Source organism: Onychostoma macrolepis, chromosome 11, assembly GCF_012432095.1.
Source record: "Onychostoma macrolepis isolate SWU-2019 chromosome 11, ASM1243209v1, whole genome shotgun sequence".
Classification (NCBI taxonomy): Eukaryota; Metazoa; Chordata; class Actinopteri; order Cypriniformes; family Cyprinidae; genus Onychostoma; species Onychostoma macrolepis.
The window spans coordinates 19,741,765-19,766,929 of NC_081165.1; the positions used below are offsets into that span (position 1 = coordinate 19,741,765).

Genomic DNA, 25,165 nt, shown 5'->3' on the forward strand with positions numbered 1-25,165 from the left:
ACCACAACCATAAATATCTCTAATTGAAGAGGCATGCAAAGGCAAGGGTGGGTGGAGGCTGAAAAAAAAACGAGGATTTACCTCTTTAAAGACACCTCAGCCTTACTCTGGATGAGTGATGTCGCTATTTAGCGCGTAATTTCGCCCAGCGAGACGAGTGGCCATCTTTAATGTGATTATTAAGGGAAATGAGTGCGTCAGATCAGATAGGGCCGGCGTTTTAATTTGCCTCCCATTTTGTCTGTTAGTGAGGCACAAGGCTCCCCCGGGGAGAGACGGTGATAAAGAACTTCAGCGTAAATAAGCAATCCCTCTCCTTGAGCAGAACAGATAAATAACAAACGCATAACAATGCGCATTTCAGCATGCAGCAGGACTACAGAGCTTAGGGAAGAGCTGGTAAATGGGAACTAAATGCATTGTATAAACCAAATAGCTTTTTTCTAAACTTTTAGAATTTAACAATAAAAAAACTCACATAACTTCCTTTTGAACAAATATTTTAAAATTAGGGATGCATCATATTAAAATGATGACCGATGTTGATAATTACGTTATGGACGATAAAGGCGAGCGAACAATGAAAAAAGATAACTATAAAGATACTGTACTATAATGATAACTGTATTAGCGCCCACACTAACGGACGATAACTCTGTTTATGTTGCAGTTATAACAGCTGCTGCTTTAAATACTGGAGCTCTTTAAAGCAGAATGGATTCTGATTGGCTGTCAATGTTTTTATCGTTAGAGTTATGGTGCAAACTCTGCTTTTCTTCTAAATTTAGAATGAATTTTAAAACTACATTTTTGCCTTTTTCATTACCGTTATTATCCTTGGTGTGAACAGGTCTTAACTGATAAATGGCCGATATTAAAATTCTTCATTATTTTGCCAAAATTAATTAAAATAAAACAATGACAAACTAAAAATACAACATATTTCAAGTGAACTGAGACATCACAGCATTATAATGTATACTATGACAAATGGAAATGAAAAATAATACAATATGTAGAATAAATTATAAAAATAAATAAACCTTCTAATATACCAAAACTTCTAATATAAGCCAATAACTAATATATTGTGCATCCCTGTTTAAAATAATCATGATAATGAAACAACATGCAACACAAGTTTTGCAAACAGAAAACAGAAAAGTACAACAAAATGATTCTGTGCAGCTTGTTTTAGCTTGACGGGGGTCTAGGTTTACGATTACCATTATTAAAAAATGTCCACTTTGCATTTGTTAGGTGGATAGCATTTCAGTAATTAAAAACAAATAATTGAATTCGGCAAAGTTCCAAACCACAATTCAATAATTGACTCTTAAACTTTGTGGCTTAAGATTTGGCACTTGTATAACGCAAAGCACCAATATCTGCGATTATGGGGCTAATTTGTGTGAAATGCCCACTTACGTCTGACAAGCCTATAGTGATATTATCAGTTTTACAATTAACTAACAATAACAGATAACCTTGGAATCCTACTACACTCACAGCCACAGTAATCGGCCTCCAGTCGTGCCCTGTATTGTCTACGGATGAGAACGTACTGCGGAGATTTCACTGCAATTAAAATGCATACAATGCCATTTAGAGCAGAACAAGATGTTTTTGTTTGACTGCTTCTGGGTGATTCTCCCCCCGTCCAGCTTTTTACGGAGACAGCCAAGGCTCGGGTGGAGGGGAGGAGGGTGGGCTTGCAGAAAAGTGGAATGGATTTCTTGATTAAAAATGGCCTTTTTCCCCCTTCTCTTCGCTCGCAGGCACAAGGAACATAGACACGCGGAAAACATGCCGTGAATCCATATGCCTCAATATAAAGTGTTGCATCATTGTTAATTCCGTTCATTAGTCTCTTCCTAGATGGAGGATTTAATTTGTGGTTGTCTTTTAGAGAGCTGGCGAACCAAATTGAATTTGCAGACACCTCTCCACACACCGACATCTGTGTTGTCAACCTCTCCTCAATTCATTTTTTTGAGCCGCTCAATAAATCAACTGAGATTACAAACAGAGTTAAAGATAGGTAATTAAATAGAGACCCTTCAGTCGGTCTCTCATGCCTTCTCTCACTCGTAAACACAAAGGCGGTGCACATACAGAGTGTTTTATTCACTATTGTACAGTAAAGGTGCGTTTATGACAAATCAATTCTGTTCTGGCCAGACTGGAAGTTGCTGTTTGTAATGTAATTTACATTCCGTCCAGAATAGAATGACATTTTGGCTTTTAAATGGTCAATACATTTAAAATATATAGTACCAAAATACACACTATATTAGAAATGACATGAAAAAGCTGTTTACTTGATGAATTTGGTTTATAAAACTTTAACAAAAAAATAAAAAATAAAAATGATATGCTTCGTATGAACTTTGAATAATCAAATTATGGAAATCAGGTATTATATTGCTGTACTGTGAATAAAGACATAGATATGGGGTTGCAAGCAAGCCATAATAATTTTACAATATAGCACAATATTCTACATATTCCTGAATTGCTATTATAATAATTACTTTAAAATAAACTGTAAATTATTTTTAATTAAAAAAAAAAACTGTTTAACACAATAAAATTAAACTAACATTTACAGTAAAACTAATTAGTCTATTTTTATTTTTTTTATTATTGACCAGTAGACTGACAACTGACAACAAACAACCATTGTACAAGGTGAATGGTTGGGATGAACTAGTTGTGTGTTAAAGACTGACTGACTGACTAACTAACTAAATAAATACATAAATCCATGTTAATATGAAAAATGAATGAATGAAAAAATCAAATTAATATATATATATATATATATATATATATATATATATATAATTAAAAAAGCATTTGTAAACAGCACCAAGGAACACGCATACACAAAACTGACTGCAAATTACTTTGAATAAATGTGCTAGACAAATGGATAAACGCAATATGATGTATACAACACACAGTTTAAAAGCAGAAATGTGTTATATCATGTGCTGTATCATTGAGTCCAACCTTAGCTGTCATTCTGCCATATCACGGAGCCCCACCTCATTCCCATCGTAATTAAACCAATAGTCGGTTTCAATTAGCGCACACTTTTTTTCCTCCACATGCCTTTATAGAAAAATTAATTAGTCAATTAGCCAATTAACATCTGAACAGGGCTTTGTGTTAACAAGCCTTTTACAAGCAGTGGTAACCCTTCAGTAATGACACCGAAGCCTGCTGGCATCCAGGGACTCTTATAGAGCGCACGAGCTCCCCACTGCTTGCATAGTGACAGCTTGGCTTTCCATCTGGCCCACATTACGAGAACACTAGCATCAGGGAAGAAAGCTGAAACAAAAACAAACACAAAATAATCGCTGTTTGTTATCCATGCACAGCATATTTATGCACATCTTCCAGCCAATGGCCCTCTCGTACAGCTGTAATAATTTGGCCGCTGCTTTCCTGCCACCAGTATAAATAAAGCTGATAGATTCAAGTAATGGCTCCCGGTTCAAATAAACAGACAGAGACCCTTGCGATTTGTCATCCCCCCTGCTCTAAATCATATTTGTGTACGCGATACATTTCCTTCGCGATAGATTCTGCCGGCGTGCGCGTGCGTGTGCCTGTTGTCAACATATTTGGACTAAGTAAACTCTACATATCTCGTGTCTACAACAGTTTTGGAGGGAAGGGGTAGAGGGTAGGACAATTGGGTGAAAGAACTCCAGAAGAGTGTCCCAAAAAGGATCTTTCATGTGAAGATCGAGCGCAATTTACAACATCTTTGCTGATAGTACGTAGCAGCTTGCACTCTATTTGGAAGAGGGGAAGGGGAAAAAAATCCAAGGGCTGCTTGAGAATGTTTATTTTCTCGTCCCATCCCACTAAACAATCCCTAAAAAGGGAGAGCAGCTGTTTATAGGTTGTTTGCAGACCAAACATTGTTTTCGTCTCACATTTTTTCCATGGTAACTTACACCAAACCCAAATAAGCAAAGGCAAGTGCTTTTAATGAACAAGTGTCACTATTATTCAGACAGACAAACTCAGATTCACACAAAGCACTCGTGCCTTAGGAACAGAACTCAAAATATGAGAGATTTTTTACCTTAATAAAAAGTCGTCACACATTTAACATAAGAACAAATATGACAAGCATATAAAGTGAGCAGGAAATAGCCCATAGGATTGCAGCCAGAAGTGGTCCACTTCCCGACATTATATCACCTCACATCGCTCTAAATTAAAGCTTTGTGCCTCTGAACTGCTTAAACTCGATTCTCAAGCTCTGTCAAGAAAAACACATATCTGCTTTCTCTCCTCGGTGGCTCAGCGATTCAGAAATTCTGTGTAAACAAGGTCCATGTTTTCACCTTACATGGGCATGCGGTGCACAGCATGTTGGTGCGTTATGTATGGGGTAAATAGATTCGCACAATTACCCTCATTATTAACCTATTCTGACAGACGCGTGTGTCCGTAGCGGGGCTGTGCCGAACAACTTTCGGTTCCACTCTGTTAAATGTTAGTGCTTCACCTTTAAGATTAAAGGCCGAGTGTAAACAACACTCTGGGAAAGGCTTTAACGGTTCAGATGTGACAGCGCTAGCACTATACAGACTGTTTTATGTAACTAGCATCTTTAGGAAGCAGAGCAAGTGTAGAGAGGATTTGGTCTAAAGGGGATTTACTGCTCAGAGGTTCCTCTTTCAGAACTAAGGAGACATAATGGGGTTCTCAGTAAGTATTAACTTTGACTTAGGAGTTTCTCTTAAAAAGACAGAAACAAAATGAGAGTTGATATTGAATAAAAATGAGCCAAAATAATATTTTAATCTACAGTTTCCATAATTTAGGATCACAATACCTCTAATATGCAAAAAGTTCTAATGTTATGTATATATAAGGAAAATCACTTTTTAATTCTCTTTGCATTATTGCGAAACTTTAAATTCACTGTAAGTAGTCAATTTAAACCATTAAATTAAAATGTATATCTTCTACATGAAAATTGATAAAGTCATATGAACATTATGTCCAGCCTACAATTTGAAGTGATATTATGACCTAATATTGAGGGGCAATATTTAACACTTCTACTTTTTTAACAACGTGGGGAAATCTTCCAAGTCTTTTTTTTAATTAATTTCCATCATTCTCTCTCCCTGACACTAAAGGCACTACGGACACAGATTAGGGTGGATGTCCATGAAAAATTAACAGGTTTATCTTTTAACTCGGACAACCCCCGGCCTTGTGATATATACTACTTTTTCCCCTTTCATTTTCTTTCCGACTCTTTACTTTTCGGAGTAGAGGGAGGAAGCCTAGTAAAATGGAGCTGTGATTAAGTTGATATATTCCAGATAATAATAACAGAGTGGCTATTACACACTAGTGTTAGGAGAGAGAGTTTCCCGTTCTTCAGCCCTTCCCGGAGTGAAGCAGGGAGCTTCCAGAGGAAGGAGTGTGTGCAGTGTCAGACCTGAAGGACTGAGGAAGAAATGTCAGAGAATGTGGAGGGGAAACTGGCAGGCAGTCTCTATCATCCTGTGGACCCAGGTCAAGGTCAGAGCATCTTGAGTGCTTTATGATCTCTTGTAAATTTGTCCTACTGTAAATATTTGTGAACATGCCGTCATTCTTATACATAATAATGCAGGTACAGTAACTCTTACTACAATAGTTCACTCAAAATTTAGTGTTGTTTCAAAGCTGTATGTGGTTATTTCATTTTTTTTTTCAGTGCAACACATTGGAAAGAATCTGTAAGCAGCACTTTTCAATGGCAGTTCATAATGACAGCTCCAAAAATGACAAAACACCATAAAAGCATCATAAAAAAAAGAAGCCATATTTATTATCTTAAAAATCTGAAGCCAAATGAAAGATGTTTATGACAGTCCAGAAATAGGGCCTGTCATATTTGTTTGCTATTTTGGTGTCAAAGACCATTTTCTGAAGCTTTCAAAGCATTTTTTTTTTTTTTAACCCGACCAATTTGGATGTCAACATGTCAACTTAAAATTTGGACATTAAAATTGTGTGTCAAAAACACGTTTTTAAATTTAACGGAAACATTTAGTATTAATGATGTCAAAGGTCCAACAGGCTGGTGTCAACATGCCATCTTTCAATTTGGATGCAAACAGTTTGTCTACTTTTGTGTCGTATCGATCAAACAATAGGGTTTTTGAACAACATAACCAAATTTTAATTTTGGGTGAACAGCTGCTTTAAAGTCCTCACGGTGTTCCATTTTTCTAGTTTATGTATTTAATAAAGCCACGTAGCTGAGCTTTATATATAAATGAAAAGCCTCTCCATTAAGTACTGAAACAGTAATTGAATATTTCTCTAGTGTGCTTCAAGATTTATTTCCTATTCATGCGCAGCTAGAGCAGATCATATATCTTTCAAAAGCATACATGTAAGCAAAGTGTGCAAGAGGTCGGACGTGCAGTAAGGGTGCAGGGGAGGTCAGAAGTGACGAGATATGATCTATAAGATCATAGAGACCCCTCCGGGGTGGATGACTCAGTTGCTGGGGCAGGAAGCTCAGTAACCTGCTGTGCCAAGGTCAGTCACACCGCCTGAGGGAAGAGGCCACCTGCTGGCAGGGTACAAAATGGCCCTGACCCAGGCAGCTACATGAGTTCAAGTCAAGTGTCTCTGTGTGAGGCTTACCGATGAGAAATATATGTCAGTCAAGACCCAGAAAAGCTTTGGGGCCTTCCTATTACCTCAATTCAATTGGTTTTGGGAGCATAGACTCATGCAGAAAGGGTAGAGGGAGCTGTTTCCTCACATCAGCTACTGTAGTGTACACTTTAAAGGAAAAGATCATTCAGAAATTGGAATTTTGTCATCAAAAGAAGTTGTTCAGCTGTTTTTGTCCATATTATGAGAGTCAATGGGAAGCAAAAAGCACCAATAAGGACATAAAGGTAGTGTGAAATGAATCCACACGACTCGCCTGGTATATATTAAGTCATTCTAAGCATGAACAGGTTTATTCACTAGGCTATCACATCAACACACAAACTCAGACTTTATCAAATATAGAACCTCAAACATCAATTAAAGTCAAACCATTGGTTCTCATACGTCACTTGATCAAATCTCATGATATTTTGCAATTTTCAACATTTTAAGGTTCATGTAACCATTGTGTCACTAGACACTTCACGCTACCTTCATGTCCTTTTTGAGACTTGAAAGTTTTGGTTCCTATTGAATTTAATAATGGACCAGTTTCACAGACTTTAATGATGTGTTTCCACAGTTAGTAGCATCATAAATCTAGCAAATTGTTTTTCATTTTTAATAAGATTGTTGTACATTTACAACATTACCCTTTTGTTTTATTACCTTGGAATTAAATTACAGAAAACGCTGCTGTCTGAGTTTTTTTTAATACAACGGCTGAGGGAAATATGACAAATTTGACATCTTTCTCTCTTCTGACTAACATAATCTCTTGATATTTTCTTCTCTTTTGGAAACGCTGTTGTGTGTTTTTCTTTTTTCTATTAGGGCAAATGGAAAAGCAAAAGTTATATTTATTGTAGTTTCCAATTCTCCACTAGAACCATACTAAGATGACTTCTGCTTCTGAGAACCCCAGAAATGTAAACAAAAACAACTGAGACATTCTTCACAATATCTCCTTTTGGGTTCTGCAGAAGAAAGACTGTCATACACATAAGGGTGAATAAATGATGAAAAAATGGTCATGTTTTGGTGAATCCCTTTAATATGACTCATTAAGTTCCTCTCCAATTTTTATGTGTGTGACCACAATTTTTCTGAAAGCATGGTCAGTAACATACATTTTCTATATAAAACTAATTATTTCTCTCGACAGATTTCAGGAAAATCGCTTGCATGGAGACTTCACAGACCAAAGTGATCTGACTACCAAGGCTGCATTTTAAGGGACTGACGCACAGGCTGCTGGGACTTTTTCCTGAATAGCTGACATTCTGTTGGACAGAATGGAGACTTTTCTTTCATTGTTTTGTCTCTATCTGTGTTTCTTCTCTCTCGCTCTCATTTGATGGTTTCAACAGATTCTGACATCAGAGGAAGACTGACAGTTGACATTCTCCTTCTTTTTACAATCCATCCCATACCTTTCTCCCTTCCTTCAGATCAGGAGGCACAACTGTCAGGGGAACAGGAAGGAGGAGGGATGGGAATGACGTGGCATGCGGGCTCTTGTTGTACGCCGTCCTATCTCTGATTTCAGGGCAAAAGCAAAGCAGGTAGAGCTACTGACAGATGCGTGGTGGCACTGTGCTATTGTGTTGACAATGACGACCGCTATCGTGGCTACGCATCAGTGTTGTCTTCTTTGCAGGGTTTTGCTGTTTGTTTCTCAGCCGTCAGCGCTTATTTCCTCTTTATCAAGGTCAGAGTCGACATGGGACTCTGGCAAAGACATGGCCTCTCTATCACCTGCTGTGCCTGTCTTTGAGGATGGAGGTCTCTCTTATGTTTGTTCTCTCCTTTTAGAGCAAATCATTCCCCATTTCTTGGCTGGCGTTCTTTTTTTTAACCGTGCACATGCAAAAAGTTTCCATGAAATGCTGCAGTTGTAATCGAATTTGTCCATGTGGAAAAACAATACATACAAGAAAAATGCTTAATGCCTGGTATTTTGTATACATGTCAGATCACATGAGTGTTAAGTTAAATTGGGGCCATTTGTGCATTGTGTGGAAGAGACGGAAGAGGGATTCATACAGACATTAATCTCGCTCTCACAGCTCACATCTACTGTATGCAGTTATTCTGGGGAGAAAAACAAATGAATATAGCAGTATAGTAAGTCTTCTTATATGTAAAATCTGAGCTCTTTAAACTAATTTATAGAGAGATTATTTAAAATGATAGTTCAACTAAAATTAAAATTATTATTTATTCATGCATATAAAATCTGTACACTGATTTTCAGCGGAATGTAGAGATTTTTTTTAACCATCCAACTTTTTCTATACAATGAAATTCACGGTGAATATGGTAGTAATGTAAAAAAAAAAAAAAAAAGTAAATAAAACAAGATTATTGGAGTACATTTTACATGACATATTATTCTGTCTTTCTACTTAAAATTCACATTTATTCAACGTGTTACTTGTTTCTTTGTAATTATTTGTAAAATTTGCCAGCAATTTCCGTATAAAAGCTATTTAAAAGTAAATCCTAAACCATTTTTAGAATCACTTTGTGAAGTTTTGAGTTTTCGCTTAGGCTTTATAAGCGTTTTGATATAGATATGGACAGGCCCCTTTTCTAAACGACCCCGTTATAGCTTCCCAAAAGGTAGATTTCAACATTTTTTGATAATTATTGACCTAGAGAGTCCAGAGAATTGTACTGCAATGTTTTTTTTTTTTCAGATTGAGTGAAAAACCTAGGACTAGTTCGCAAAAGTAGTTGTTTTTTTGTTTCTTTTTTTTTTCTCAATCATTTAACAAATGGTTTGATTGACCGCAGTGGTTCTACAGGCAAAGTTGTTCGGAATGAGGAGTTCTATCGTATGATATGAATATCATAAGCATGTGTCATTTATGGCCCACCGAGTTTTGTTCCAATTGACCTCCGTTAACCTTGTCTAATAGGTGCTCAAATTCATCAGCCTATGGCGGGCATGAATTTTGAGATTCACAAATGTCCTTATAGCCACCTGTGGCACTTTGGACAAAGACATTGCGTACTGATTTTCATGTCGATAGGACAAATGTCCCCTCTTATAGCGCTGCTAAGTGGAATTTTTTTCATGTGACCTCAGATTCAGCTCTTACACACTCATTGTGAGTTTGACAAAGATATCTCATTCCGTTCAAAAGTTATAGCCACGCTTGAACCCCTAAAAAACGCCAGAAAATTGCATTATGTTTCTCATCGTTCTTCACACAAATCTCAGAAGAAAAAAAAAGAAAAAACAATTCTGAAAACTTGATATGGACCATCCTTTATGGTGATTTTTGACAGTCAGTACGAACAGCCAAAGTCAGATGCACATGATCTTAAGAAAATATTTGCATGCTCATTTTCACCAAGTTCACTATTGTCTGTTTGTGTATCACACAATGTTGTATTAATGCTCCTGAATGGTAAAGTTATGCTGCTGAGTGTAACGTTTATTTGTCTGTTCTGTCCTTTGAATTTAGTAGAGCTAGCTTTACCAAAACCATGACATTTCAAAGATGAATAATATCATATTTGAGTCAGTTAAGACTTAAATGCAACAATTGTCTCGATAGCGCAATAGAAATGCTAAAGTTCTAATTAGTTTCTTTCCTGATAAGTGCTGCAAATCACTGCAATAAGAGTAGCGTTAATAACAGCAATAATGAAAGCCTGAGTACTGAAATATCAGATAATGCCGTTGGGTCTTAATGCCAGCGGGGTCCTATCCTCTTTCTACAGCTGTGATTACAGATGTGCTGGAAATAGCCAAAAAAGCTGCCATGCATCTGAAGTAATATGTGTTATTGAGTTGTGTTTGTAATTCTGAAATGACACTGCCCGCATGGTTTTCACAAACTCACACAGGATACAATTGAGCTGTAAGCCAGCTGACATAGCCTTGATAAACTCAATAGCTTCTGGACAGAATTGATTCACAGAGGGTACAATAACTACTAAACAGCTAACGGTCCACATCTCATATCCCCAGTGCTCTGATAAATGATAAAACTGTTGATGAAATCATTCTGTCTGGTCTAGAGACACACGTGAACACTCTGACGCAAGACAAATTAGTAAATCCTGAACTATGATGGGACCTTGTTTTTTAGCTGTTGCTGTACTGTGTGATTTTAAGCATTCAAATATGAATTTTATTAAAGCAATACGTCACCACAGATAAGGAATGGTCTTAAAACCCCATTTTTATAAAGCTCACTGCTTTATAAAAAGGTCTAGAGACACACAATCGCTTGCTATGATGAAAAGATGTAAATTTAAGCCTTTCTTCAGTCAAGTAAAAAATAAAAACACTGACAAACGCAATACAATCAGATTTTGACACAAACCTCAAACTAATGTCAAACTTCGCTGGCTCATGTACATCACTTGACCAAACACTGGGACATCTAAAGTATCATGTTGCCATTTTCATCATTTTGAGGTTCACATCGCCATCATGTCACTAAATTAACTTAATGCTACTTTTATGTCCTTTTTGGAGCTTGAAAGTTTTGGGTCCCGTTGGCTTTCATAATATGAACAAAAACAGCTGAAAAATTATTCAAAATATCTTTTATGTGTATGTGTGTGTGTCTTTAAATGTTTTTGAATGGCATGAGGGTCAATAATGATGAGAAAATATTGATATTTTGTGTGAACAAACAATTTACAAAAAAAAAAAAAAAACTCTTGTATGGGACTCAATCTTTTTATTAATTCTTAAATATAAACTGCTAATTCATTCATTCAAATATCTGACAGGTAACTTTGTTCTCAAAAGACTAGACCAAATGAGTATAAAATGGCATCAGGTTGACAGCTGGAAACATGGTTTTCAATTTAGATTTGATTTCTCCAATACCTCGCTGTCCTCATATTAGATGACAATGTGAGAGTCTCGCTATTTCTCTCTCTCTCACAAACACTCTCTCGCACACACCTTTATCGCAGCATGATGTCTTATGGACTTTTGCGGACAGAGACATTGTTGGCATTATAGGGGTTACATGAGGCCAAAAGCAGCTCCTTTCTTTCCAGTTAACTTCTTCGATTGATCTATTACACTGTGGCCATAAACCAGACAGATAAGGAGCTCCCGAGCTTTTTGGTAGATTGCACGGTGCTCTTGTTCTGAGGTTAGTAATAACTTTCGAGTGTGGGACACGGCAAATGGACATTGGCACGACAGAAAAAGAAAAAGAGATTTATCTATCTAATGGATAAAGTCTCGGACAGAGCAGCGTCATACTGGAGCGAGAGCCGAGTGGCAGAGGGAGGGGTCGGGGGGCTTTATTCCTCGGGAAATAAGAGATCTAGAATCCGTCGACACCTAGATGGATGAGAGCGTAGTTAGAAATTGATGACCTTCTTTCTATCTGTCACAGATATTTGTTGAGAAAATACCGGACCTTGATTCAGGTCCATGACTTGCAGGTGTATTCTTATTTTTCTGGGGGCAAATGCAAAAGCGAGAGATGTATTGCATCTGTCATGTTAAAAACAAATATAATATAATACAATATGCTCAACCTCATGTAGTTTACAAAAGAAAAAAAAAAGAACGCATTGTTTTTTGTAATGGAAAATTCCAATTGCAACAACTTTCAAGGTTAAAAAAATACCCAAAATCATTAATATAAATGTAAATTATGAATTTGAGTAATATAAATAAATAAAAAAATATTCACAAAATTATAATGGATTTTCTCTATTCATAATAACATTATATAGTCAAGTCAAGTCACCTTTATTTATATAGCGCTTTTAACAATACAGATTGTGTCAAAGCAACTTTAGAATATCAAAATAGGAAAATAGTGTGCCAATAACGTAAAATGACAAGATTAAACACTCAATGTTCAGTTAAAGGCATTTCATTATTGAATTCAGTGATGTCATCGTCCAGCTCAGTTCAGTTTAATTAGTATCTGTGCAATCAAGTCGACGATTTCACTGGAAATTAAGTGTCCCCAACTAAGCAAGCCAGAGGCGACAGCGGCAAGGAACCAGAACTCCATCGGTGACAGAATGGAGAAAAAAACCTTGGGAGAAACTAGGCTCAGTCGGGGGGGCAGTTCTCCTCTGACCAGACGAACCAGCAGTTCAACTCCAACTGCAGCAAAGTCAGATCGTGTAAAGGACTCATCTGGTTCCTGAGGTCTTCTCCCGTTGGCCGTCTAGGTGACGAGGTCTTCACTGGGGATCTGTATATAGTGCTGCTTGAAAGTTTGTGAACCCCTTCTATGAAAATGTGAGTAATTTTACCACAATAAGAGAGATCATACAACGTGCATGTTATTTTTTATTTAGTACTGTCCTGAGTAAGATATTTGACATAAAAGATGTTTACATTTAGTCCACAAGACAAAAAAATAGCTAAAATCATTCAAAAGTTTGGGAACCCTTGGTTCTTAATACTGTGTGTGATTACCTGGATGATCCACAACTGTTTTTTGTTTTGTGATGGTTGTTCATGAGTCCCTTGTTTGTTCTGAACAGTTAAACTGAGCACTGGTATTCAGAAAAATCCTCCATGTCCTGCAGATTCTTCAGTTTTCCAGCATCTTTTGCATATTTGAACCCTTTCCAGCAGTGACTGTATGATTGTGAGATCCATCTTTTCACACTGAGGACAATTGGGACTCAAACACAGGTATTAAAAAAGGTTCAAACATTCACTGATGCTCCAGAAGGAAACACGATGCATTAAGAACCGGGGGGTGAAAACTTTTGAACAGGATGAAGATGCCCAAATTTTTCTTATTTTTCAGAAATATATATTTTTTCCATTTAGTACTGCCCTTTGGAAGCAACAGAAGATACTTGCATGTTTCCTGGAAGACAAATTAAGTACAATTTACCTTGATCCTCAAATTCAAAAAGTTTTCACATATATATATATATATACAGTAGTGGTCAGAATTATTGGCACCCTTGGTAAATATGATCAAAGAAGGCTGTGAAATTAATCTGCATTGTTAATCCTTTTGATCTTTTATTTAAAAAATTCACAAAAAGCTAACCTTTCATTGGACAATAAGAATTTTAAAATGGGGGGAAATATCATTATGAAATAAATGTTTTTTTAATAATGTCTAAGTTAATACTTGTTCAAAACAATCACTTTAGCAAAGTTTGTACAATTTTCTGCTTATTTTGAAAAATAAAAGAATAAATTTTTATTCAATAAATATAGTACTGTCATTAAAATATGTTGATATCAAAAATATATTTTAAAATACAGAAACAAAATCATATTTTTACATATTCTTTCGTTATTTAAAAACTGTTGCTTTAATTATCTTAAACAAAACTGAAAATCTTTAAGAAGACCTTTGTCTCAAAATATATGCATGAATTTTAGAGATTCTCATTTGCTACTTAAACTACAACATTTAAAAAAAATATATATTAGATCAAGTAAGCACAGAATCAACTTTGCGCTGCTGCATGTGATCGCGTCAAAGATCAGGCAAATATACATTTTGCATCTTGAAAAGAAGATGTTTTGGAAAGTGCTACGCCACGTTTTGTGCCATCTAGTGGTCTAGAGGAAAATGGTATCAAAGGTGCCTTTTACCCCGGGGCGCCTTTAGCCCCATTGTACCCTATATATAAAATAACATACAGTTTAACAAATCAGTTAACTGATACTAACACATAAAAGATGGCCAAAGAATGAATCAGTGATTGAATCTTTGGTGAACAGTTTTAAAGCTTTGACTCACTGGGATGAATCAAAATTCCCACCATAAGAAGCAATGTCTGGATCGTTTTGAATCACATATTTTCAATGATTTAGCTGATCTGATTCACAATATACATTTAATAATTTTTTCACAATTCTTCACACTGATCAATGGATGCAAACTTTACTTTGGTTTGCTCCTTACACAAAGTTTTCAAATGGATTCAGAAGATGGCTTTAGTGTACAAGCCATATGAATCATTTTCTTGACATTTTTATAAAGCTTTTACAAACTTTTTAAACTGGAAAGCTCTAGTCACCATTCATTTTCACTGAATATTAACTATGTAAAGCCTGACAGATGAAATAATAGTCAAAAACAATAATTCTTTAAAATGGAACAGAAAGAGGGAAAAGAGCTCATACTCAAGAAGGGAAAAAAACACCTCAGTGTTATTAAGAGGCTCAAACTAAGGACAAGTATGCAATTTGGTGCAGCAGCTTATATTTATACGTCCAAAAAGTAAAATTAAATTCTGACAACCTATAATGTAAATTAAGGATTTCTTCATAACAATAAAGCAGAATACTTACATAAAATGCAAATAAATAAATATCTCCTAAAAATTAGTATTAGTAAGATGATATTTACATTTTTAGTTTTATGATTGAGTGACGTACAAATAAACGTTCCTCAATAGGCTGATGTATCATTACTAAAAATGATGTATGGCTAATTAAGTAAGCCTAATTTGCTTTAGTAAGTGTTCATCTTAATTATAATTTTTTTTTTTACTTTATAAAAATCTGTAAAGATTTCATAGTTTAAAAAAGACAAATCCTGAAGGAGGACATTTTTAGAATTGTATTAAAGGTGTCATATGATGAAATTTCTTGTTTTCCTTTTCTTTAGTGTGTTATGTAGCTGTTTGTGCATGTATATGATCTGCAGATTTACAAAGCTCAAAGTCTCCCACAAAAGGATTTATTCTATCTAAAAGAGAAGGCAGATCCAGACCGGGCTAAAACTCCTCATTCAAACACGCCCCCCACATGTCTATGTCATGATTTGGAAATATTTGCATAATGCCGCCCAAATGTGCACGCAAAGAAAGAAGGCGTGGTTTCAGTAACCGCAGTAGTGTTGATGCAGCCATGTCAGGGAGACGCTATGTTTCTATGAGAAAGCAAAAGCACTTTATTTGGCCTTTCCGAAAGTAGATGCAATTAGGAATCATTGTTAAGATTTGTTTACAACAGAACAGCACAACCCAAATGTTCGAATTTGTGCAACGCATTTTATGGATGACAGTATTGTGAACCTTGGAGAGCACAAGGCTGGCTGTGCACAAAGGCTATTTCTAAAAAAAAAAAAAAAAGGGGCAATTCCGACTTTGCTATGACAGTCTGGCGCTTCTGAATCAATGACTGTAAGTATGTTTTGTTATTAGTTTAAAGGAACACTCCACTTTTTTTGGAAATAGGCTCATTCTCCAACTCCCCCAGAGTTAATAAGTTGAGTTTTACCGTTTTGGAATCCATTCAGCGATCTCCAGGTCTGGCGATAGCACAGCATAACAGCATAGATCATTGAATCCGATTAGACCAGTAGCATCGCGTTCAAAAATGACCAAAGAGTTTCGATATTTGTCCTATTTAAAACTTGACTCTTCTGTAGTTATATCGTGTACTAAGACCGGCAGAAAATGAAAAGTTGCAATTTTCTAGGCCGATTTGGCTAGGAACTATACTCTCATTCCGGCGTGATAATCAAGGAACTTTGCTGCCGTAACATGGCGCAGTGATATTAAGTAGCGCCTGAAAGTAGTCCCCAGCTATATTATAACTGGGTACCCAGCTGGGGACTACTTTCAGGCGCTAATATCACTGCACCTGCTGCGCCATGGTATGGCAGCAAAGTTCCTTGATTATTACGCCGAATGAGAGTATAGTTCTTAATCATATCGGCCTGAAAATCGCGGCTTTTCATTTTCCGCCGTCTTAGTACAAGATATAACTACAGAAGCAGAAGAGTCAAGTTTTAAATAGGACAAATATCGAAACTCTTTGGTCATTTTTGAACACGATGCTAGTGGTCTAATCGATTCAATGATCTATGCTGTTATGCTCTGTTCAAATGCGGAGTTTTGCACAGCGTAAAGCATCGTGTGTGTGTGAGGGGAACAGGGTCACATCACAGTAGAGTGAACAGCCTGTCAGAAATCATAGCACGTCAGCTGTCTTAACCGCAGCTTGTGTACTGCATCATCACTGTCTGTAACGCGACTCTGTTTCCATTTCAGGCTTGAACTGATGGTAAAACTAACAACATTATTAACTGTCTTGATATTTACTTTGAAAGCTGAAGCTCGCCATTATGGTAAGGGGAGTTACAATTCCGATGCGTGCTTGTGGTGTTCGGCCAATCACAATGCACTGGGTCAGCTGGCCAATCAGAGCACACTGCACTTGTCGGAAGGAGGGGCTTTGTTGAAAACGACACGTTTTGAGATAAGCGGGGCATAGAGGACCTACAATAATGTACAGTATTTGAAAAATACTAATAGTATTAAAAGGTCCTTTACTTGCTAAAAAAAACTATAAACTATTAGTCAGATGACAGATGTCATTTAGTACATTGTGTACAACAGGTTGTTCAAAGTTGTGATCGAGTCAATAATTTGGAGGCCTTAGAAAGGTACACAGTAGGCTTTATAGGGTTAAAAAGCCACTTGCACATTTTTCTAAATATCCCCTTTTGTGCTCCACAGAGGAAAGACAGTCCACAGGTTTGGAATGACACAAGGCGTGTAAATGATGACAGAATTTTCATTTTCGGGTGAACTATCCCTTTAAGCTCTCTCTCTCTCTCTCTCTCTCTTTCTCTTTCTGTCAAGCATCTTACTGCCATCAAAGTCAAACACTCCAAAAGGCCTAAATTACGCATGCTGTGCAGGCCCTCTCGCCGGCCTGTGATATGTTTAAGCCAATCCCGTAATAAAAGATGCGGCCATACATATTCATGATAGGAATCTAGTAATTAGTGAACCCCCCCACAACACATACACACACGCACACATTAAACACACACGTACACCACTCAAACTCATGCATATTTATTGCTGTGGCCCGGCAAACAAAGACACTGGCAGTCCGGGGCATTCTCCATTAACACAGGCAGCAGCGTGTGATGGTGGTGATAGCAGGCCTGCCACTCACAGAGGCTGCGTTCAGGGCCCACACGTCCCCCCTGTGCCGGAGGGAGGAGGGGGAGCGAGAGAGGATCTCCTCACTGGTGGCTGCCTTTCCTCTTTGAGTCCCCTAATTTCCACTTTGCTGAAATGCAACCCGGCATCATTATTGCATCAGGATTGAAAGGCGGCTATTGAAAGCCTCTCTGCGATGTCAGGAGCTCTATGCCGCCGGGACGCTCCCAAAGGGACGGGGCCCGGCGTAGTACACACATGCACACAAGCACATGCGAAGCAAAACAAACGCGTATGCTTTTGTGCGCACATACAGAGCAAAACGCACGTGCTGATGACATACTATATACCACAGCATACGGATGTTATATATTGAATTAAACAAGAAAACCTGCTGATTCAGATGCAGATGCATCTTGACTGCAAATTAAATTATAAACCAGATGTGAAAATGTTTGTTTCATCAGAGTACAAGGCCTGACGCAATAACACAGCCGCCGACACTTCCTCGGTTTCAAATGCTCTCAAGATTATGAAGACTTTCAGATCGCCCATAAGAGGAAATATGTAATAATCCGGACATGAGAGCTATTAGACACTCAATCTGCTTGAAGCCCATTCATGCGTTCAGGCTGGCCTGTGGCTCGAGGTGACATCATTATCAAGGGGCTCATAGATCTTCTGCCACGGTTTGTCTCAATGCCTCTCACGTGTTACACAGGCAGACAGACAGATGCATAAATTCAAACAAAAGTATGAGGATCAAATAACAAATAAGTGCCCACGATTAAAAATCTTTTGAAAATATTTCAAATATTTCATCTTTCAAAAGTAACATTTAAATGAAATGACTAAAAATGTTATGTGGTGGAGATGTAATAATGTCTTCTTAATACCTTTATGATTTTTTTATAATGATTTTTTTTTACAAATATCATTAATTATTAATTAATAATAATCATAAATATTATTACATTTTTGAGAAGTCACCATACGACATTTCACAAACTGAGCTACTCGTCATGTCATAAAAAGGTCAAATTAGCTGATATTTTAGGAAACTGGCTGATCTTGACACAAATTCATAAGTATTTTCAGAGATCTTCTATATGATATCCTGTTTTTTATTGCTTGACTTGCTCATCATAGTATAGATGAGTTAATATTCCAACGCATTTTTAATAAAATAATAGATTCAGACGTCATTGACCTATAAATAGAGGTATTCAAAATCATTATGAATTGAAGGGAAATTATGCCGGCCAATCTACAAAAAAGCTAAGTAAGGTTAATTGCTTATAATGACACTTTGTGTGGTTCTTTGTAAAAAGCATCTTGCCGACAAAAAAAAAAACGAGAAAAAAAATCCACAATCATGACAGTATTAAAAGGTGTTGATGACATTTATGACCTCAGGGTCAATTTTATAATGCAATGCTGGATATTACATGCTATCTGCATGTGATCATTACAGTGTAGCTTTTCAGAGAGAGGGTCATGACTGCCTCCGCAGGTGCAGATGTGGTGTATATATGCAGGGGGCCCCGTGGGCCTCTTTATTACTGCCTTTGATTGACCGACTGTGTGATCTGAATGGCCCATTTGCGTGTGTGCGTATACATTTTGCGAGTGTTCCTATTCACCGAATTTGTGCTTCTCATCTTTGATTATGACACTGCGCGAGTAAGGTTGAAAATGATAAAATGCTCCTTGACTTTAAAAAACCCTGTGCTTAAGTGCTGGTCACCAAAGGTGGGACTGACTGCAGGAGACACAGCATCTAATCCTTCAGAATGACTGAGACGCAGGACAGAGAGAGGACAAAGCAGATAAAAAGCATTTGCGCTAGTGAGTTATAGCTAGGCTCTTTTAGACGAATTGCTCTCCTGAGCATCTCTGTATTTTTATTGTCCTCCGGGGTCCCACACCTGTTCATTCCTTCATGGACACTGTATCTAAAAAGAGATATGGTCAAATTCAGTGCACAGTACAAAAGACTTTATGAGGTATGAGGTTACTGCAAGTTTTCAATGCATGGAAGATAGGCAGCAAAACAGGGCTGGCAATGAAAGAATCACTGTGCAAGATAAAAAGAATCGCATGCATTTGTTTAGAGAGTGCAGGAAATAGTCTACATTTGTTTCCATAGTAATGCCTAGAGATATAAAAGTCATTGTGAAAGGACAACATGGAAAACAAGAAAGTTTGCCTCTGCTTCTAGTTCTGAACTCATGAGGTGACAGTAGCATATGTTGTTTCTCCAAAACCACTCACTCATTCACTCAATGCTACAGTACATATTTAAATAAATAGGGAACGTATGAGCTAAAAACAAATGAATTTGTACTAATATTGTATATAATCCACCTGGTTGACCCATCACAAAAAGATGACGCAGCTATACTGCCACTCAAAATCATATCAGAGGAGAAGACAGACGAAAGCAAAACACTCTAAAAAGTTTGCTTTCCAAACTTGAATGGAAACCAGTGAAGACATAGACGCCAACAGACTGTTGCAAAGCAAACATTTGTCATTTTGTTTTGCATAATTTTAATAAAGTGAGACAGACCTACAGAAAGCCTGCAGTTATTTTTATTGGCATATAAAAACATTGACAAACATTGACAAAGCAACATTAAATATACATACTTATTTTCGCAAATACACATGGTAGAATAGACAGTCAAAAAATTATATGAAAATAATGTATATTAATGTATATTAAGTCATTAGTCATGAAATAAAAATTTTAATATGTTATGATATTTGTTTGTGATGTTATGTTGTATTTATCATGCATTGCTGCTACTTATAATGTGCTGGAATGGTCAGTTAAGCAACAAGCATCTCTGAGATCATTCGTCTCCCTCTGTTCTTGGATTCGAAAAACTTAAATCAGACTTATTCAGATTGAAATGCAATTCCAAAACTACATTTCCAAATCTGATTTCAAACCAGATCAAAATATATGCCAAAAACAAATGTATAAACAGAAATTGGATTTAATCAGAATACAGACCACCTACAAAAGTGTAGCAGATTTTTAGCAGATTTAATGCATAGTCTATTCAGTAAACCAATTTGAGTTGGGAAAAAATGCTTGTGTGAACAAAGCATAAGTGACCTCTGATCTAGCTTACCGAACAGTTATAATTCAGTGGCAAAAACTGCATGCTAGGTAAAAAATTGCCAAAGAAAAACTATAATTATGAGGTACAATACTGACACTTTGCTGATTTGTGTTATCAGAATTAAACATGTTATTAGACCAATATATGTGGCTACAAATATCTCTTTGCTTGAAAGCCCAGTATGTAACATAAAAAGTAATTACAGCCTATAGAATTATTTCATAAGCACAAAAGCCACAGCAGAGGGTGAAACATGTTGTTCATTATACTTGCATTAGCTCATGTTAACAAACTGAACCTTATTTTAAATGATTAAATGCAATGAAGCTGCTCATATTTTAAAGACAATACGGCACATATAATTTCCATCTTAAAGCAGCAATAATTAACTAACTTCACCAGAGTCTGTCTAATGTAACGCAACCAAAACCCTCCTAAATTAAAAACCGGATTACCGCACAGAAGTGGCCGACTCCACAATGATCCTCAAATTGTATGGAGAAGAATGTATCAAATTAATATTTTTTTTCCAATAAGACAAAAGGGATTGAGGAAGGAGGGGGAGGTGAGGCATTTCAAGATGAATCATGAACACCATATCACTGAATCAAAGTGCAATGTGGCTCTTCAGAGCTGCATGTCACCCGGATCCTGGATGTCACAGGCCTCTGATGCCTGACTAGGTGCCATTTTGAGATGTTTGCATGGAGGGATGAAGAGGAGAGGCCCCGAGGCGCTCTGTCTCCCCTGTCCTGAAGTCAGACCTGAAACCTGTCTGCTCCGAGCATGCAGAGACCGGACAGAGCGGGCTTTGAGCTTTAACAGGATTTAAGACTTCTGAAAGGCAGGGAAAAGAAAGTGTCAGTCCTGAACGGCTTTGATGTTCTTTCCACTCAAAACTCTACGATACACAGCTCAAAGAGAAGGGTGTGGACAAATAGGGAAATTGGACATTCTTTCTCTCACACACACACAGAACAGAAAAGCCCTCCAACCGCTAAAATATGGTCACAGAACCTGGGCTCCGGTCCAATTTTAATGGGGCGGCCCCTGATTAACTGGTGCAGTGGTCAAACCCACTTTAACTAAGTATATTACACGTCTCCATTTAAATGTGTAATTTAACTTACTTCAAATGGATCATTGTGCTCTTTTCATAAAGGTGAACACGGAAGAGATTAAACTTTAAGTCATTATGTCTCCATAAAAGAGGATTCTTCGCCGCTCGGAATGAGGTAATATTTTTTTCCCAATGACTTCGGTGAGGGAACGCCGGACCCGTCGATTGGTTTTCATTCACCTGGTGAGCAGCGAAAAAGGTCCATTGCATAAAGACAATAGAGGCACATTGTGGAAGTCAAAGGCTTCGTACCAGAGAGAATGAGGAAAACCTCAAAAAATAGGTCACTGGGACCAATTTCATGTTTCTGTGTGGTAAAGACAAATGGATTTGCTCCTCTGTGATTTTTTTGGATGGAGGGAAATGATGAATAAAATTAATTGAACCATCTGGGCTGCTATTCTCTTCTGTCTTCCTTTTTTCGTCCATCATTTGCTTTTGTTAAGTTTTCCAGTTTTGGTTTCTGTACTCTAAACATCACGAGCCCTAATGGGGATAAGGTAACATGTTTGGTTACACTCGAGAAAAACTGGTTTGAAGTAGAGTACATCAAAAAGAGCTTAGTCTGGTTTAGATGAACCTTCTTTTAGCTTAGCATCATTGTTTCCCAGCAGAAGCGAAACGCTTCTGTATTAGCATTGGCAGGACATCAAATCCAGTCACAGACTGGTAGATCTTACAAACACATGTTATGTCTCTTGACAACTCTGGCCTTTGTTGCTACTCTTTATTTTCTTTTAAGCCACAGCGCAGTGATTCAACACCCTCCAGAAGTGTGTTTACCGTTGTGCTACGTTATATTGTTTGTATCAGATACAGATGAGCTTTTGGAAACAAGAGAAGAGCTCTGATGGAGTGTTGTGAGCCTAAATTAAGTTTGATCATCACTCCAAAGGTCAGAGGTCACATGTTTTATAGGTAACTTTATTTTGGCACATTCCACAAAAAACAGCACTGATTTGAAGCATTACTTTTTTAAAGCATTTTTAGAGGCACAAATTAATGAGAACTATTAAACTACATAAAATAATAACTGAAATTGTTTTAAATGCTAAAAATGTCTTAAACCCTTTAGTTTGACTCAATCTCACTTCTTGTGTCTAGGACTGTGCAAAATTCAGAATTTATAGAAATGTGTATGTAGTTTATATATTTATAACCCTATCTGTCTTAAGATTATTTTTAATTGTAATTAGTGCTGTCAAATCAATTAGTCGTGATTAATCGCATACATACTGTATATGTGTGTGTGTGTGTGTGTATCTGTAGTATAAACTTTAACTTTTTACAGTGCTAAAATGACTTTTTGTTGTATAAACTTAAAATAAGAAGTTGAGAAAACTCAAAAATCTGCTGAAGCTGGTTACCTTAAACTTTTAAGTTTGCCCAACTTTTTCTTTTTTTTTTAACAGTGTGGGCCTATATTTATACACACATGTATGTACATATATATATATATATATATATATATATATGTGTGTGTGTGTGTGTGTGTGTGTGTGTAAATGTTTCTTACATAGAGAATAGAATATAGACAGAAATATACACAGTACACACACATATTATGTAAACTTTTATTTAGCATGCAATTAATCGCGATTAATCGATTTGACAGCACTAATTGTAATTCAATTTAATTGCAATTCTGCATCTTGCGTCCTGCCTCAATTCAAATTCAACTGAAATTTTATTTAATTTAACAAGAAATTAAAAAGCATTCTCATTGCAATTCTGAACGATGCACATCACATCAAAATAGACTGGACTGAAGTTACCGAGATAAACGATTCAGCATGCTACTTGTCTCGAGGAGCCAAATCATATGAAACTTTTATTAAGCCACGTTTTCCAATTTGAAACAGGTCTTGCTGAGTGCTTAGAATAACGCACAGAAGCCTGTTTATTGTGTTTGCCTCTGCACGGCAGGTCGCTGCTTTGAAGCAAACAATCTAAGCTGACATTACAGCAAGGTTATTGAAACCTGGTATCATGAGGGTTGTAAATACATTAAAATATAGAGCACGTCTTTCAAATGCTCTCTCTATAGCCTGCAGACTTCTCTCGGAAAACAAGAACAAAGTCTCAGCTTTTTCATAATCTGCAGTGAAATTCTACACGAAGGAAACATTTTATCATCGTAACATCATGCCTTTGAGGAATTTCAGTATGTAAATCTGAGTAAAATTAATGAATATATCATATATCTCTCAATATGGTAGCTAAATGCAAGCCAGTAGGAAAGCTTGCATTTAGTCTTTTAATTGTGATCTGAGATCAGTGTGTGAACAGCAGGCCTGTGTGACTTTCTCCCACCAATCACTCCCCTGAACAGTGCTTCACTTTCAGATATTCTTCTCAAGTTATCATAGATTTGAGCAATAAGGCCCTCATTTTTCTGTTAATGTCAGTCAGGGAACTATTAAAGCATTGACAGTTCCAAAAGAAAATGAAAGGCTGCCTACGACGACATGTTTGACCTTATATTGTGTGAGAGAGTTCTGCCACGAGTCTCATTATACCTGTGATTACAGTCAATCCCCTTAACTCTGCCTATAGAGGCTACAGTAATTACTCTCACACAGCATGCAACTCAAAGAAATTACGTTCATAAATACATTTCTCCACCTTTGCTTTTAGCTCCCATCTACTTTAATTCGCTGACAAGTACCTTCAAAAAAGAAAGGTGGAAATTAAGTCTTGGGCCACCTTCTTTTTAACCTTATTCAGAGCAATCAGAAGACAGAAAAAAGAACAAGCTGAAGCACTGACATGTGACAATGGGTAAAACAAGATGTTTTTGTGTTTGTTATGTGAGTCCAGTGAATGAGATACTGTACTTTCTTCTTCTTGCACACTTTTGTGTTCAAATCTTGTTTGCAACATCCCATTGTTATCCCTGTCCACGCTACACTTTGCTTTATAATAAAAATTGCAAAAACATAGGAAGAAAAAAAGGTAAGATGTAAGATTTGCCACTTTGTATTTTTAGTATATAAAAAAAAAATCAAGCTTTTGGATTACAAGGATTACATTGCAAAACAAAAAATCCACATCCAGGCACTCACATAGCAAGCAAAGTTTAAAAAAAAGCCTTTATTATAAGATAGGGCTACATATTAAAAAAGGGTGTTTGACATTTTGTTCCCTCTCTGGAGCACCCATAGTCTCGCTTGTAATCTCCTGATGCGCCCCTGGTCAAGATTTTTTTCTTTGACTATTCTCATAGGGAGTAAGTTAAATCATTGGTGAACTTAAGTGATTAATATTTCAAACAAATCTACGAATATAAACAAGTAAAAAATCATTTACCAATGCACAATTC

The 25,165-nt window shown here is 36.8% G+C and overlaps 1 protein-coding gene across 12 annotated transcripts in view; it reads right to left on the minus strand.

Annotated features, from left to right (window-relative positions):
• foxp4 (forkhead box P4) overlaps positions 1–25,165 on the minus strand; it is a 294,987-nt gene that overhangs the window by 215,219 nt on the left and 54,603 nt on the right. The gene's annotated exons all lie outside the window — the stretch shown is intronic.